Source organism: Nilaparvata lugens, chromosome X (genome assembly GCF_014356525.2).
Source record: "Nilaparvata lugens isolate BPH chromosome X, ASM1435652v1, whole genome shotgun sequence".
NCBI lineage: Eukaryota > Metazoa > Arthropoda > Insecta > Hemiptera > Delphacidae > Nilaparvata > Nilaparvata lugens.
The window spans coordinates 69,738,207-69,754,206 of NC_052518.1; the positions used below are offsets into that span (position 1 = coordinate 69,738,207).

At 38.2% G+C, this 16,000-nt stretch overlaps 1 protein-coding gene across 1 annotated transcript in view; it reads left to right on the forward strand.

The window, feature by feature from the left end:
• The window catches only part of LOC111056142 (trehalase), a 258,221-nt gene that overhangs the window by 238,603 nt on the left and 3,618 nt on the right, over nucleotides 1-16,000 (forward strand). The window lies entirely within an intron of this gene.

A 16,000-nucleotide genomic window follows, 5' to 3' on the forward strand; every position in this document is an offset into this window, starting at 1 on the left:
ATACATTTTTTTTTATTGATTTCTATTGATCACTTCCACTAGGGTTAGCACCACAAGTAAGGTTTAGCGGGTCATATTACACTAAGAAGTGGTCATTTGACTTTGCCTTTGCACGAATTAAAAATGTCTGGAAGTCGACTATTCAGAATTTGAATTGTTTTGTTAGCTGTCTGGCTCATTGCACACTCTTTTTGAAATCAAATATTGTCCACACCACATATACCGTCCATTTTGGACTAAAATGGGCGAAGCTCTTGAAACATCGCTTGCACAGACCAATATTATTATTTTGATAAAACAATTCCACTATTAGCACTTGCTGTTTAACGCTATAAACTTTTCATAATTTGGGAAGACATACTGAATATATGAGAACCAATTAGACACATGCTGTCGCTCCAACTAGACGGCCACAATAAGCTTTCAGTCAGAAAGTCCTTTATGAAAATCTCTATATTACATTAAAAGCGAGTATTTCTGGAATGAGCATGATCTTAGTTTCCAGGCGTGGCTTGCTGAGTCTGTGATTTGATGTTTGTACCATGAACACCCTCCCGCCACAAGAATGACTCATGCAAAATAACACTTTTGGTAGTGTGGCGACAATATTATTGTGCATAACTCACTCGGGACCTCGAGAGGTACCAACAACAAATGAGTTCAATAAAACAAAAATTACAACATATTCAGTTAACAAATTCAATGTTCAAGTAAGGGCTGTAGAAAATGCTTTTTCAGTCCGTTTTTGTTGAGGATAATCAACTAACCAGTATAACTTGCTGTATAACATATATTATTTAATAATTTTATATATTTTTGCTGGCAATGCTACAGATTTCTGTTATGTTTTTTATAGGTTTGAGAGTCGTTCTTCACAACACATTTAATGCTCACAATGTTTTTTTTTTCAATTGAATAATGAAGAACTGGTGGATATTTACACAAAATCCATTCAGGCAATTTATCAAAAATTAAGAGGATTAAAAATATTTTATGTGGTCTGTTCCTTGTTTTTTATTACACCCTTATTATTTTTTCGAAATAAGGAAAATAAAATTTAAATATTAAATATGAGTTAGCATGTATATCTTCCAAGACGTTTAGTCGTTAGGTATAGCTAGCTATACGTTTAGTTGATTTACCATACTTTACTTCAGTTGAATAAAAAAATATGAAATCCTTGGATTATTAGTACCTATGGATAGCATCTGAGATTTTATTAAGTACTTGCAATAGAATACTTATTGCCAAAAAATCTAAATTTTATAAAAATGTAGGCACTGTACTATAAAATAATTGAATCTACTACAAAATTTAAAAAATCTGGTGTGGTACACTCACACAGCTTTCCTTGCTCATTGAACTGTGATAAGTTCTAAGTAGTGTGTTTGTCTTTTTGGTCTCAAAATTTCATAGTTTTTTCAAAGTTTGGAACTTTACAATTATTTTTAATTAATTTAATTCAATTTAGAACTTTTTAAATTCAAAAATGATCTGTGTGTGATGAATTATGTGTTTTGAATTGTAAATTGAAGAATTTTTGAAGTTATACATAACCTAACAATATTTGGACTGTTGTTTTAATTAGAATTGGAACCGTTTTGGGCGATTTAGCCTGTGGTACTTTTCTGTAAGTTGTGTAATTCTGAATGAATGATTGAACTGTAACATTAAAAACGAGAATAATTCAGGGGAATAACATAATGACGATTGGCGGCTACATATTTAAAACTATACGCTCATACTATTGTATGTTTGTATGTATTGTTTTCAGAGTACATTTTCCTTTGTGTTAATATAATTGTGAAATTCGATGATTTTTTAAAAGTCGTCAAAACAGCTGTTCTACAGATGGAATATATATTGACTATGATGTGTTCTTTTGAATAAACTGCTCTACCTACCTACCTCATGCATGAGAAGGAGGTTATAAAGTCCATTTCTCAAGCATGGGGTGGACCCCTTGTTAGTTTCCCAGGAAGGAGACTCATGCCAGTTGATAGAGTTGATGAATAACTAACTATACAGGGTATGAATTTGAAAAAAATCTGTGAAGTCATTGATGAGAAAATCGTGATAGAAATTTAACAAAATCCATTATTCTCAAGAATATTAAGGAGCTCCTGCATTTTTCCCAGAAATGGGACTCATGTCAGTTGATAAGACATAAATTGCTATCCAGGGTGTGAGGGGCCGAAGTCCAAAAATTCCCGGATACAGGAGCCGACCCCTGTATCCACCTTCCACCCCTGCAGTATATAGGCCCAAAGGCCTCTCCTGCAGAACTTGCAACTCTCCCGCGCATGCGAGCTGCTTCTGAAAACTCAGGCCGCAGTGATAGTATGATCAGCAATGAGTTAGCATGGCACTATGACACAAGTATCATAGCACCACTCACTGTCCTCGGCCTGTCACCAGCACTGTTTCCAGTGCCAGGGGCAGACCGAAATTTTTCGCCTAGTGTTAGTCCTCCTACTTCGGTCTACTGGTGCTATGAGGGCACCACTTCTAAGGGTTACTGTGGCTATTTATGAATAAAAATTTTTATTACGATATCTAGTGTTATTCTTTCCTCATCTTCAGTCTCTTTAGCCCCAGATGCCTATGCATCATCAATAAGTCAGTCAGTCAATTAGAGATTTCAATTTTGTAGTTTTTATATGTTTTTCTCATTTTTATTGGTTTTTATTTGATTTTCTAATTTTTAACAGTTTTTTTGGGTTTTTCAGAGTTTTATTAGTTTTTATTGGTTTTCATTTATTCATCATTAGGATGTTATTTTTTGTGCCACAGTTCCTCATGAAACTAGAGCAAACCCACGTCAAAGTCTTGTCAGAACCTCCGTCAATGCCTAGTTTGGAGAGACCAACTCCAGTCAGTCTTAGTCACAATTACTCTGAGCATTCTCCACAGTACAGCATCCATTACTCTTGATATTGGCAGTCAAGTTTCAAGTTTTATTTTGACAATGTTGACTATCAGTTCAGTATAAGCCCAGCACAAGCGAGGGTATGGGGTAACCCCCAGGAAGCCACGGACAGAAAGAGGCATATGTGAAGCATATCCTGTGGGCGCAGCTCAAACCAACTCGCTCGCTGCCTCTTGACCCCTTCCAGATTCTATCTAGTCGGGATCGTAGGAGAGCTAGATCAGGGAACCACCCACTACCCAGTGAGGCCCCCGGACAGCCAGCAGCACCATTTGACCTCTTCCAGGTTCTAGCCGGTCGAGATCATAGGATACTACCTTATGCAGCCCAGGAACCACACTAAGGCCTCACCCACGACCCCCAGAGGCCACACCACGCCTCCACCAGACAAGAACTCACCTTTAATAGAGAAGTTTTACATTTATAGAGTTTAACACTTTTAACAAATGTCATTTAGCTATTTACCATTGGAAAAACAGCACACCAGTCCAAGGATCCTGGAAAAGACAAAGTTACACATAAAATTAACACAAATTGAAACATTTTCAGAGCTGGCTCATTCTAGCTGTTATTATATGTTTGACATACAGACTAGTAATCTTCCATTCCACTTCTTTCTTGATATTCTCTCTAAGGTCCAATCTGGAGCCAAAACGGCGTAAATATCTTTCTGCTGTTCTTCTGTCCTCCACATGCATGCCACACAGATACAGAGCATGAGCCACATTGTCTTCCTGCCTCAAACACTGCTCACAACGAGAATCCTGTAGCACATGAAACTTCCGCAAGTACACACCGAATTTCCCATGTCCAGTCAGCACCTGCGTTGAGTAATGATCCGGTTGCAACCAGTACCAATCTCTTCTCTCAATAACACTTGGAATCACATCAAACAGTGATCTTCCGACTGCTGAGTTTCGTCATCGCTCCTCCCAGGCCAGCCAAGTTGCATCCTCAATCTCCCTCTTTCTTCTTGATGTTAATCTGCCTTCTGCTTTTAACTCATACATTGTCTTCAGCTCAATTGCCCTAAGGTCGGCTGCAAGAACTCCACACAATACACACAGCGCCTCTGTTCTGTGACACTGTTCTATAGCCCCCAGTAACCACCAGTAAAGCTAGTCTCTGGTATCTGTTCAATAACTTACCATATGTTGACACAATCTCACTCTGTGCGCCCAAGTTGAGGCCGCATAGAGAAGAATTCCCTCAAAGACTGCCTTATACATTAGGAGTCTATCTTTAAAAGCTAGACCCCAACTTGCTCTGCTTATTCACTTTATTTTGGCAAAAGTTTCCACCACTTTCCTTCCAGTGCGCATAATGTGTTCTTTGAAACTCATCAGCTTCTCATCCAAGCAAACTCCCAGGTACTTGACCACTTCGGCATAGGAAATCAGTTTTCCCTGTAAACGTATCCTCGGCCACCGATATCTATTGAAGTGTCCTTTAAGCATTAGTGCCTGCGTTTTGGCTACACTGATATTCATTTTGTGCATTCTATCTAATTTCAATCAGCTTCATTGACGCTTCTCCCCTTTCTTCTATCTGTACTCTTGATGATGCTCTGACGACCACAACCAAATCATCAGCATATGCCAGCACACAACACCTTCTGGTATTCTTATCCTTAATAAAGAATCAAACTCAACTATCCACATAGTAGGCCTCAAAATACTCCGTTGTGGGCAACCACGAGCTAGATACTTCCGACCTTCCACAACTCCAACTTTATACACTACTTCTCTTTGGTCGAAATAACTTTCAATTGCAAGGTATTCCTGTTTATTTACCTCCCTCTTCTTCAACTGATACAGGACTGAAGGCCACCACAATCTGTCAAACGCTCCAGCGATGTCAATAAAGATGACATATACACAATATGTCTCCTCTGCTTCTTCTGATATTGACAAGAGCTTGTTTATAGCCATCTCTGTGTTCTCACCACTTCGAAATCCATAATGAGTATTCTGCAAGTTACCCTCAATTTTTGATGTTATCCTCTTGTTAAGCACTCTTTCGTACCACTTCCCAACAACAGACAATAATGTTAGTGGCCTATATGATGATGGACTGTCAAAGGGCTTACCCTGTCCCTCATGTATCAGCCTCAGATTACCTTTCTTCCATTCGGTCGGGAAGTATCCCGAGAAGTACAAACGGTTGAACAAACATAACACAACATCTTCAATTTTTGGATAAACACTCTGTACAATCTCAACAGTGAGAGCATCTCCACCTGGTGCCTTCTTTCTTGCCATTCCATACAGGGCTGTTTTCACCTCGTCTTCTTCAATAGCCAAACCATCTTCTCGGTTTTCAAATTAATATATCAACCTGTTCTCTCATTCTTCTGTGAAACCAATCTTCGTTACCAATCTCATCATCAGGCATAAGACGATTCAACAGCCTGGAAACTACAAATCTGGGTTCTATCTCTATACCATTCTCAAATCCCATAGCTTCCAATGGTACATTGGTCTTGATCTTTCCCATAACAACCCTATATGCCAGGCCCCAGAATGGGGGTCCTCATTCGACTCCTGGATAATAGAATAATGCATAATCTCCACGATGCTCTTTTACTTTCTTTTATTTTGGAGGAATATTCTCGCTCAAGTGCTTTATCATGTTGCTATCCAGGGTATAAATTTGAAGAAATTCGTTAAAGCCGTTCTCGAGAAAACCGTGAAAAACATAAATTTTTAGTCATAATGGCGCAATTTTTTTCTGCCATCTTGAATAGAATTTTTTATTGTCGGATCCTCTTTGTATAAGGACCTAAAGTTTTCAATTTTCAAGTCAATCGGTTTATTAGGAATGCAGTTATCATGTTCACAGACATACAATACACACCCACACACACACACAGACCAACACCCAAAAATCATGTTTTTGGAATCAGGGGACCTTGAAACGTATAGAAAACTTGAAATTAGGGTACCTTAATTTTTTTTGGAAAGCAATACTTTCCTTACCTATGGTAATAGTGCAAGGAAAGTAATAACGTTTGGCACTACCCTGTTCACTTTTGGTGTCCATTTCGGGTGAGTTTCTCTTCACAAGAAAATAGTTGCAGGCAAAAAACAATCAAGTGGTGCAGCTGAGACCTTATGAGATTTGTGTAAGGATTTGTCTAGCTTCAGCCTATATTTTTTTCGTTCCTTAGGTAGTCATTCAAAACGAATTATGCTTGTTAGTGTAATATGGTGAATATTCAGAGGTTTGAATTGTAGTTTTTTTGTGCCTTTCTTTCAGGTTGTTGAACTAATCAAAATTGAACTAAATTTTTTCAATATGAACTCTAGTAAACTTTGTTTTTGATTGTTAAAGAATTTATTCATGCACAAAGTAAGCACCTAATTTTTTGTTGCCATAAAAGATTTGCTAACTTGCTTCTTATCCATATATTATTGCAGTCTTCTAGCATTTCCATAGTACTGGCTTGAATTTCGTAATGAAATTAATGCAAACATATTTGGAAATGTATTTGAACCGTGCAACCCCACGACGTTTTAACCTGAAATTAGGCCGGGCGCTCCACGTGTTTTCTTGCAAATTGGAAAATTTGAGTGGAAGAGCGGCAGTTCTAAACGAGTCGTCACCGCGAGAAGATGTAGTCACAGAACAAGTCTCGGCCTCTAAATTAGGCTTCGGCCTATTTGGATGGAAAATATCCTTGATTTTATTCTGTATAAATTAGAAGCATGTAGTCTGAAAAATAGTACCGTAGTTAAAATGTAAACATGAGTGATTGTGAGTGCCAATTTATTTGTTAAATGTTCGATTCCATGGTGAGTGCCAAAATTATTTCATCAAGTTCGAATAGATTGACCAGATAAATTGACCGAGGCCCTAAATTTATTTTAGAGTGAGTTAGCAAATTCTTGTCTAATTATCAATTATGAATCATTGCGATAAAGTCTTAATTTGAGAAATATTATTTGGAATTATTTTTTAAAAGTAATTTGAAACAAGTAATTGAATAAATAACCGGAGTGGTTACAGTGATGATTGGGAAGGTGGGGTAGTGTTATAGATAGGTACCTCCATCCTCCATCCATGCTACATTAGCAAATGGTTCTTCCCCAAATGAGAAAAATGGGCTATAAAAAATTTCAAATGTCATACACATGTCTGTAAAGAGATTCGAATGATATTTTTCATAGTTCATAGAACATTTTTATTAAAAACATTGAATGTTAAGTGTTAATTTTTAAAGGATTCAATGAAAAAAAACAATAAAACTTTCATAGACGGTGATAGTAATTCAGTGAAAGTTTAGTTTGTTATGTTTTTTTCAATATTTTGATTTACAACCAAAATAATTTATGTTGCTACCGTACCATAGGTATAAGTGACTTCCTAAAGGCTTAAACAACGCTATAATTTAAATAGTATTATATAGTCTTGATTGAAAGCGCATTGAATTGATTGGAATGACTACAGTTTTCCAGACATTATTGAAATATTGAAGGATGATATAAATGATTACCGGTACAATAAAATGTCATTTTTTAATTAACCTTATTCATATGCTGGTCAACAGAACTACTAAAATAGTACAAAATAGTACTAGGCCTACACATAGTGAATAGCGTAGTTCGTATGGTAACTGGATAGTATATAGTTCATTTAAGGAGAAAATCTTTGGTTCATAGGAACCAAAGGTTCCGTTAAGTATTATTCCATAATTTAATAAATATTCCTTTAATAAAAGGAACATTAAAACTTCGATTCAAAAGGAACATTCAATAAATAATCCTTTAATGATTAGTAACTAGCCGGCAGGTTCGGTTCGCTCGCTCTTTCCGTCTAGCCTGGGGGCCCCACAGATGAAGACATCAGACCCGCTTCGCTCGCCCACATTCTTCATTTGAGCTTACTTCCTCACGTCAAATACAGACTTTTTTAGGCTCGATTCAATCACCAGTTGACTGAGACCACGGAGGAAAACGCTGGAAGTCACCGATTTTGGTCGTATCGCTGGCAAACTTTTGAAGCTCTTTTTATAAAACAAAACTGTATACCCTAGCTTAGCCTCTGTACCGAATATGAACATTTCCCATCCATCAGTTCCCGAAAACGTTGATATAACTATGTTGCTTAGGGCTGAAAAAATGTCTGTCCATTTTTAATATGAATATCATACCCCACATAAAGTGATTAAGATATGTGAATATATTGTATTTTTGTCTAGTTCTTTGAAATAAAAAATATGTACAGAACTTACAAAACATTCATTACACCCTTTCAAGCTCCAATCTACTGGAAGCTTCTAGGAGAATGCATTGAAAAACTGTATAATAGGAACCTTCAAAAATAATACTGTCATTATAATCATAACTAGCAGGTAACCCGTGCTTCGCAAGGGTCTATGTTAAAACTCAAACTGAAAACTTGACGTTATGAAATCTAGAAGAATTTAAAATAGGCCTAAAAGAATCCTCCGTAATTGAGAATTTATATGCAAGAGTTCAAGTAAATCAGTCCAGTAGTTCAGACGTGATGATGCGTCAAACATAATTTTCCTATCCTTTACACGTATATACGTGTATAAGCCAGTTCTTTCCTGTATTATAGTATAGAAGATGATAGATAGATGGATTATAATGTACATCAGTATCTTTGAATTAGAATAACTTTTGAAAGGTGTTCTGGCCAGAGAATTCGAATTGTAGCACCAGAATGCCAGACTGTGGTTCTGCAAATAGCAGGCTTGTGTTTGCGCCGGCACAAACCGTCCTGCTTGCTTGGCATTCTGGATGTTTTTTGTGAGTCATCCTAGTTTTGTCTGTCTTGTCTCGTCAGCCCGTTGTCTTGCAAGACAAAATTTGTGTTTGTCTGTAATGTAATTTTCGATCGGAAATTTCTTGTAAATTGTTTGAGTGTCGTGTGTGTGAATTATGAATATAACAGCATAAATAGTATTGAATTGAATTAATTTGAATCAAATTTGAATTTTATAAAGAATCCAGTTTGAGCTTTGTTCGAAACACAGTGTATGACCTGCAAATTGAACACAGAATCAACGAGAAGGCAGCCCGTAAGCAATAACCTGTCTATTCCCCGATTTCGTCCCACCCTGAACCTGACCAGAACACCTAATAAAGGCTTCGAAGGGCAAGTAGTCAAGATTGGAATAAATTTGGTGAGTTTTTGCTCTTTTTTATTGTTCATTAATGCAGAGTTTAACTGTACAAATAACCTGGCTCAAATTGAAGATTAAATTTTGCCCCTTGTTTGTATTTGATTATTTAAATAGTAAATTACAGTCCTCTGGTAGCTCTAGCCTGAGCTTTGTTCAGAACATTTTATGATCCTGCCAGGCCGGGATAAATTTAAATTTATAATTTGTTGATTAATTCACACACATTGGATTTAAGCAGTTTCGTATTTGTCCAATGTTGGCATGTTGAGAATGGTCTGATCCATGCTCAACTTAAGTTTGTTGTAGCCTTGTTCTAAGAGCAAGGTTTCTTGTCAATTTGTATCTGTCTGAAATTAAATTTATTTCAGTTAAAATTGTAATTTCCTCAAACTGGGCTCATTGTGCTCTTTTTCAGGAATTTGTTTGTTTGTTGGAATTTGTATTGTCCATTTTTTATACATGTTAGTGAAGGTTAATCACCAGCATGATTTTGTTTGTTCAATTCAACAAGTTATTGTTTGTTTGTGAGTTGTTGGAAGAACATTATCTAATCATATAGTTTCGTTTTCAGCAATTACTTATCTTGTGAATTGATAATCAAAGTTTAACTTTGATAACTTACTAACTCGTGATTCTTCCTTTCATCTAGTTTTGAACTCATTCTTGTTTTATTGTCTGTTGTTTGTATTGTTGGGGCTGAATTGTTTTGTGTATGAGTTCAAGATGGAGGAAAAATTACAGAAACAAATCAGGGTGCATCGCGCTAAACTGGAACAATTGTATGCCAGATTGCAAAGAATTTATGACCTGTATAAAAATGTCTCTGATCCAAAAGTTGCTGAGCAATTTTCAATCTTGTATCCTCGGGTGTCTCAGACCATTTCGGATTATGAAAAGACAGAATTAGTGGTTAATGAGTTGGAACTTGAGTTGAATAAAGATCATGTTGTAGCATTCAACGACTCACACCTAGATCTGTTTCAGTATATTGAAGTAGCGGCTAACACTCTCAAACAGAAAGAGGTGACTGTCGCTATTGCTCAATCTTCGGCAGCTACAGCAGCTAGTTCACAGCCAGTCGTGTCTGAGTCAGTACTGCCTAAAATCGACCTTCCAAAATTTGATGGGAACCAGACTCAATGGTCGGTGTTTTATGAACTATTTAAGGCATTGGTACATGACAACAAGAATTTGAACAATCAGCAGAAGGTCCAATATCTTGTAAGTAGACCTACTGGACAAGCAGCAAATATTTGTTGTCATTTGCCACCATTGGCTAACAATTATCAAATAATTTGGCAGGCATTATTGACCTGCTATAACGATCCACGGGCACAAGTCAATGCCTATTTCAAACAAATTTTTGAATTTCGTCCAATAAAATCAGAATCAAAGGCAGGTTGTATTGCGATTTTGGATGGGTTTTGCAGTTCAATCAATGCATTGAAGAGATTGCAACTCACTGATTTGTCAGACTCGATATTCCTTTATCATGGCTTGAGATTGCTGGATCCAAGTTCTCGTAGAAATTTTGAATCGGCCGTCCGTGACAAGGCTATGCCAACTTATACCGATTATGTCAATTTCATTGAAAAGCAAATTAAGACTCTTCCTTCTGATGAGAAACAGACTGGATCGTTTTATATGAAGCACAAAAAGGATAATAAATCAAAGGTGTTTGTGGTTCAATCTAATGATTCATCTAACAATGCATCTAGTAAAAATCCCAAATGTCTGAAGTGCTCGAAACCGGGTCATCGGTTAGTAGATTGTGCAAGTTTCTTGAAAATGACTCCTTGGGATCGTTATTGTTTGATTAAAGAAAGTTTTGTTGTTTTCGTTGTCTTGATGTGGATCATTTGAGTAGAAATTGTCGTAGTAAAACTCAGTGTGCTCAATGTCGAGAATCTCATCTTTCTTTATTGCACTTTTCCAGATCAAGTTCCAATGAAGGTGTTGCGTCCTCTTCGAACTCCAAGGCAGGTGGCACATCACCTATTAGTTGTTGTTCTACATCCAATGATGTAGAAAATTTGACTGTTGTGTTGTCGACCGTCACTGCACATGTTCGAGATTGTAATGATCAGCTTTGTGATGTTCGTTTCTTGGTTGACACCAGGAGTCAGTGTCATTTTGTTTCAGCCAAATTGTGTCGGCGTTTGAGACTACCATTCCAGCCCATAGAAACCGTTGTTCGTGGATTCGGTGGTGGTACTAGTGAAGTTCGAGGTCGTACTTGTGTGTCGATTCAGTCGAAGTTGGATCCTACCATCAAGTTTTCGATGGATGCCACAGTGGTAGATAAAATCATCAACAAGTTGCCTTCTTGTGAAATCGACAGATCCAAACTTCATCATCTTGAAAATCTCACACTGGCTGACGACAAATTCTACCTTCCTAGTAGAATAGATGGCATCATTGGTGCAGAGTTAGTTCCTCACTTGCTACATGGGAGTCCTAGTACAGGTGAATCGCACGAATTGATGACTGTTAATAGTGTCTTTGGTCACATTCTGATGGGGAGAGCGCCGATTCTCACTTCAGCCCAGCAGCCCAGCAGCTTGGGAGATTCGTATGCTGTCGCCGAACGCAGACTGCTGACTTTGGAGAGACGACTAGAGCTTGACAGCAATACTCGTATTTCATATCATGAAATATTGATTGATTACCTACGTCAGGGTCACATGTCGTTTGTAGCAGATCAGACAGACCGAGGTGGCTACTACATACCGCATCACGCCATCATGAAAGCAAGCTGCACTACCACGCCCATCCGAATTGTATTTGATGCTGGTTCCAGAACATCATCGGGTTTGTCATTGAACCAGGTTCTTCATGCTGGTTCCAAATTGCAGACTGACATTTTTGTTTTGTTAGTAAATTTTTGTTCGTTCCCAATCACACTAACTGCCGACATTAAACAAATGTATCGACAGATATTAGTGGAGGATTCCTGCCATCGTTATCAGCGTGTATTGTGGAGATTTTCGCCGGAGGATCCGATCGAAATTTATCAGCTCAATTGTGTTGTTTTTGGTGTTTCAAGCTCTCCATATTTGGCACTTCGCACCGTCCACCAGATTGTAGAGGAGGATGGAAATCGTTTTCCAGCAGCCAAGGCGAGAATATCATGAGACATGCTCATGGACGACTTAGTCACATCTGTCGCCACAGAGTCAGAGGCCACGGAGCTGTATTGTCAGTCCAAGCAGCTGTTTGAGGGAGGAGGTTTCTCGCTCACAAAGTAGACTTCAAATTCACCATCAATGTTGGAGAAATTCTCGGAGGAAGAGAAATCGTTTTCATACAAGGATTTTGAAGCAGACAACTCCTTGGCTATCTTGGGATTGAATTGGCAACCTAGTACTGATCTGTTTCAGTTTTCAGTCAAGAGTGGTGAGGTCGTCTCTACTAAGCGTTCTATTCTGTCAGTGATGGCTCATATCTATGATCCAATTGGTCTCTTGTCACCATTTACATTATTTCTAAAGTGTCTTGTCCAGAAACTGTGGAAATTAGGAGTGGATTGGGACGAGAAGCCGCCTGAGTCTATATGCACTCTTTGGGAGAATTGTCAAAAAGAGTTGCATCTATTGTTGAAATTTGCTGTTCCACATCACGTTGGTTTGTTTCAGGATTCTCACATCAGTTTGATTGGTTTTTGTGACGCATCATTGTCTGGTTTTGGTGCAGTTATTCATGTGAAGTCGCAGAATGAGAGCAAGGAGCCAAGAGTTGTATTATTGTGTTCAAAGTCCAAGGTAGCACCATCTAAAGTTGTTTCAATACCTCGTTTGGAGTTGTGTGCGGCACTCTTGTTGGCAGAACTCATGAATTCAGTAGTCACTATTATTAGTGAACGTTGTCATGTGTCTCGTATATTCACACTCTCTGATTCTACAGTCACCTTGTGTTGGATTAATGCTCCATTAGCGAAATGGCAAACTTTTGTTGGTAATCGCATCACAAAAATACAGGATTCTTGTATACAGGGGTGGATGCATGTTGCCAGAATTGAAAATCCCGCTGACTGTTTGTCTAGAGGTTTATCACCAGTTGAGCTTGTGAACTTTCTGTTGTGGCTCTCAGGTCCATCATGGATAGCAGAGGACGAATGCGATTGGCCTGTTCGAACTCAAATGGAGGAGATAGTGGATCCACCCTAGGCGAAAAAACCGTCAGTGTTGACAGTCACAAAATCTCCTGATTGTAACAGCAATGCAATATATTCATTGATTGGTCATTGTTCGGATTATGGTCGTCTTTTGAGAATTGTAATTCTTGTTCTCAAATTTTTACGAATCTTACCCCAATCAGAAGAATCAGATTTCGATGTTGCTGAGAGGTATCTATGTAAAGTGGTACAGAAAATATATTTTTCATCTGAATTTGTGCAATTAGAGAAGGGAGAAGATTGTTCTATGTGCCTACGATGCCTGTCTCCATTCATTGATAGAGGTGTGATTCGCGTCGGCGGTCGTTTTTCTCATGCTGAACTTGAATTTGAGACTTGTCATCAGATGATCTTACCAAAATCCGATGCTTTCATATCGATGTTAATTGATTATCATCACAAGAAGAATTGTCATGCTGGACCTTCATTATTGTTGTCCTTGATCAGACAGAAATTCTGGATAATGTCTGCTCGCTCTATTATTCGTATTTGTGTCTTTAAGTGTAATTGTTGTTTCCGTATTCAACCTAGTAATAATGCAATTATTCCGAAAATGGGTGACCTGCCTGCTTGTCGAGTGTCAAAATGCAAACCATTTGAAAATTGTGGTGTCGATTACACTGGTCCTCTGCATATTACGATGACGAGCCGTCATAATCCTTGTGTTTTGAAAGCCTCCATTTGTCTGTTTGTGTGTATGGCAACAAAGGCGGTACATATTGAGTTGGTATCAGATCTATCAACGCCCATGTTTTTAGCTGCATTTCGTCGTTTTTTGTCACATCGTGGACCCTGTCATGTGATGTATTCCGATTGTGGTACTAATTTTGTAGGTGCCAAGGAACAGTTGCGAAAAATATCTCAACTTTTGAACTCGTCCGAGTTTCAAACCACATTGACTAGTCAACTCGCCGAACACAAAATTGATTGGAAATTCATTCCCCCTGGTTCGCCGCATTTTGGAGGTCTGTGGGAGGCAAATGTCAAATATGTAAAGTTGCATCTGTTCTGAGTAATTGGTAATCAACTTCTCACCTATGAGGAACTGAACACTGTATTGGTGCAGATTGAAGGTGTCCTAAATTCCCGCCCACTGTGTGTACTGAGTGAGGATCCACGTGAACCGCTGGCTTTAACACCAGCACACTTTTTGACTCTAACACCGTTGAAATCGTTTCCCATGCGGGACGTGGACAGTGTCCCTGTGAATCGTCTCACCAGGTATGAATTGATCAGTCAACTTATTCAATCGTTCTGGAACCGATGGAGAAGAGAGTACCTGCACGAACTTCAAAGTCGTAAAAAATGGTTGAAATCACCCACTTCTATTAGTGTGGGAACGGTTCTGGTAGTTGACCAACCAAACACACCTCCATTGCAGTGGCCACTGGGTGTCATTGAACAAGTGTTTCCGGGAAGTGACGGCGAGGTTCGAGTGGCGAGTGTTCACCTAAAAACTGGTATTTATAAAAGACCAGTAACAAAATTATATCCACTCCCAACTCAATAGTTGTTGTGATTGTTACATTTTTTCTTTTGTGTTGTTTTTTGGTGTTTTGTTTTTTTTTGGCATGTCTGAATTTTTCCTTTCTGTGGTTTTTTCAGTTTTGTAACTTGGCTGAAAAATAGTTTTTCAGAGGCGGGGGTATGTTCTGGCCAGAGAATTCGAATTGTAGCACCAGAATGCCAGACTGTGGTTCTGCAAATAGCAGGCTTGTGTTTGCGCCGGCGCAAACCGTCCTGCTTGCTTGGCATTCTGGATATTTTTTGTGAGTCATCCTAGTTTTGTCTGTCTTGTCTCGTCAGCCCGTTGTCTTGCAAGACAAAATTTGTGTTTGTCTGTAATGTAATTTTCGATCAGAAATTTCTTGTAAATTGTTTGAGTGTCGTGTGTGTGAATTATGAATATAACAGCATAAATAGTATTGAATTGAATTAATTTGAATCAGATTTGAATTTTATAAAGAATCCAGTTTGAGCTTTGTTCGAAACACAGTGTATGACTTGCAAGTTGAACACAGAATCAACGAGAAGGCAGCCCGTAAGCAATAACCTGTCTATTCCCCGATTTCGTCCCACCCTGAACCTGACCAGAACACTTAATAAAGGCTTCGAAGAGCAAGTAGTCAAGATTGGAATAAATTTGGTGAGTTTTTGCTCTTTTTTATTGTTCATTAATGCAGAGTTCAACTGTACAAATAACCTGGCTCAAATTGAAGATTAAATTTTGCCCCTTGTTTGTATTTGATTATTTGAATAGTAAATTACAGTCTTCTGGTAGCTCTAGCCTGAGCTTTGTTCAGAACAAAAGGTTTGAGATATCAATGTGCGGTTTTCACCATAACTATCTTCTCTTGAAATCCTGTAGGCTATCGAAATCATGTATCATATTCCAATTTAAAAAAAAGGGGGTTGGATTCAAAATGGTGGACGAAATTTGGGTTCGACGGAAAATCAGCTTTTAAACATTCCCCGTATTGTACTCCAAACCGTTCGCCGTGCCGCTCACCTCTGTTTCAACTGTTCGCCGTACCGCACTCCAAACGCTGAACTTTTCAGCCAATCAGAGTCCTCCATTACAATATTCGAGATGCAGTTTGCTCTACAATTTTGGCTATCCATCACAAGTGCTGTAAACATGCGAACACGTTCGCGAACATGAATACAAAAGTATATGGGCCTTTTTTTTATTTGATTAAATTGATGTGTTGAATAATTCATTGTTACAAATGATAAATTGATAGGA